The 2,595-nt window shown below is 30.6% G+C and overlaps 1 non-coding gene across 1 annotated transcript; it reads right to left on the bottom strand.

Moving 5' to 3' along the window:
- Nucleotides 1–2,393: 2,393 nt before the first annotated feature.
- TRNAD-GUC (transfer RNA aspartic acid (anticodon GUC)) lies at nt 2,394–2,467 on the bottom strand. Its single transcript has one exon. It is a non-coding gene; the product is annotated as a tRNA-Asp (tRNA).
- Nucleotides 2,468–2,595: the final 128 nt, after the last annotated feature.

Here is a 2,595-nt window from a genome sequence, read left to right as displayed (position 1 = left end):
AATTTTTTCGATTATACTAGAAATCATATAATAACTTGGGATAATTCGATTTTTTGTATTGTTTCATCAATGGTGTTGTGCCCGAATCTCTTTTTGACTATGCGCTAGTGATTCCACTATTATTAGTGAATAATAATTATTAGTGAGCAATAATGGAATAATTCTTTTATATTCATAGAGATAGGGGACATAATTCACATGGATATGGTAAGTCTCGCTTGGGCTGCTTTAATGGTAGTCTTTACATTTTCTCTTTCCCTCGTAGTATGGGGAAGAAGTGGACTCTAGAAGTACTACTAATTGAAAAATAAAACTGTATTGTTTTTGGTTTATTTTATAGATCGTTCTGCAAAACTTTTTTTCTTTTATTTTGAAAAGTAAAAAAAAAAAGAGTTCGGATTATAAGTTTTTAAGTGGATCCATACTTTCAACACGAAAGAACATAGACATAGTGGTTGTCCAATGAGATACTACGCATAATAATATACTACCTCATAATAAGATAGTACCTCGGGGTAGCCACCCACATATTACGTGCTTACCACTTCTTTTATTTATTATTATTAGTATTTTAGTTATTTTCAAAATAGGATTTTTTCTTGTTTTAGGGAACTCATTTCATATCATGCTTCAAACGTTAAATAAAAATGGGGTTTGCTAATTCTTTTCGAAATCCGAAGATAAAAAGTTCCCATGGAACCGAACTCCTGGATCATCTGTCAACTGCTCAATCAATTACTTCTTTCGAATGCTAAAAAAAAATTAGTGGCCTTTCGATTATTTGATTTCAGATTCATTCTAATCAACATGAATTATGAAGCAAAGAAATAGAATTGGGCCACTATGTATATTAGATTAATATTACATATATGTAATTGATATGATATCTATATATAAATAGAAAGATATATATTGTATATTCATCTATATTCAAATTGATCGATATTCAACCTCTATTTTTATAGAGTACAATTTTATATTTATACACTTCAATAACAATAATAGATAGTATGGTAGAAGGATTCATATATTTCTTTCTACCATACTATCGGATCTTATCGAATACTTCTCTCGTAGAATACTGATAATTCTAGTCCGCCAATTTCATTTAAGACGCGAAATTTTAATGCTTTTCATTTTTCTTATCTTCAATCATTGATAAGAACTAAAACGTCAAGGTTAATTCAAATTAATCACTTTGACTGATTGTTTTTACGTATATTATAAGTAAAAAGGCGGTCGGAACTAGAATGAACAGTGCAGTAGCAATAAATGCGAGAATATTTACTTCCATAATATCATCGTTTCATTTTTTATTCGCAATAACTCGGGATTTAATCCCATAGAGATGATAAATGTTTCGCTTGTAAATTCAAGGGGATGCGTTGCATCTCGATGATATCGAATCGTATTAAAATATCATGAATAACAATATCGGAGCTATCAAATCGATTCATCGTCGAGAATTGAATAGTATAACATAGGAAGATCTTTTATCCATACCGAATTTAAACAAAATGGGATTCCTGATGCAATCAAGAATTTCGTTACTTTTTTTTATTTATAATTTTTTGCATTCTTTCTTTTCTATAATCTACTGCCCTCTTATTCAATGCAATCATCTGATGAAGTCTCATCAGACTACCTTTACCCTTACATTGTTTATAAACAAACTCAAGCAAAGAATAGCAGCGAAATTCAAAAAAGGAAAAGGAGGTAGGTTCGAACTAAACTCCTTCCTTTTTTTGTACTTATAAAATCTTCTTAAAAAAAAGAAATAAAAACGAAACTTAAACTTTCAAAAATTCTTAATTACCTCACTAAGAGAGATAGATGGGATCCTTGTTTGTATTAATATCCTCTTTCCTTGAATTAGTAGTGGGACGTATATATCAAAAGTTAAGTGTTAAATTTTAATAAGATAGATTATTTCAAATTCAAATTAGTAATTGAATTTACTAATTGAGGTTACAAAAAATCGGAGCCAGAACGGATATATTTTGCTTTCAGACGAAAAATTAGATCAAAGTTTACTATGTAAACTTTATTTTGTATCGTCCAAATTCCCTTTATGTATGTGCTTTCCGGAAACGTATAGTACTCTATTTCATTAGAAAAATCGGGCGTAATCAACTAGACCCAGTACGCCTTCGAATCCTGAATATGATGCTACCAATAATTGTGGTAATTCACATATGGCACATATGTCTTTCTCCCATCAATTAGTACTCGTTGAAGAAATCAAAATTCCCATATTTTTTTGTTGAAAAATGTGGAAAAAAAATAAGAGAGATCCCGTTTGGAATAAAATTCAGTTATGTTATTTGTTCTCTCTTTCACAGGAAAGGAAGAGATTAATTGATGTATTTTTTTTTTATTGGATTTGGATCCATCGGGACTGACGGGACTCGAACCCGCAGCTTCCGCCTTGACAGGGCGGTGCTCTGACCAATTGAACTACAATCCCAGGGAAATAAAGTGTACAACATATGTTGTTGATTTAATTTCCTTCAAACCTTTCTATGTAGATTTTTGATTCGAATTGTCATATTCTACCAGACAGAGACGCGAGTAATAAAGTAATAGATTGATATG

The sequence above is a fragment of the Cucumis melo genome, unplaced genomic scaffold, assembly GCF_025177605.1.
Source record: "Cucumis melo cultivar AY unplaced genomic scaffold, USDA_Cmelo_AY_1.0 utg000252l, whole genome shotgun sequence".
Lineage (NCBI taxonomy): Eukaryota > Viridiplantae > Streptophyta > Magnoliopsida > Cucurbitales > Cucurbitaceae > Cucumis > Cucumis melo.
Note: the sequence above shows the minus strand (reverse complement) of the source record. Positions and strands in the feature narration are given on the sequence as shown.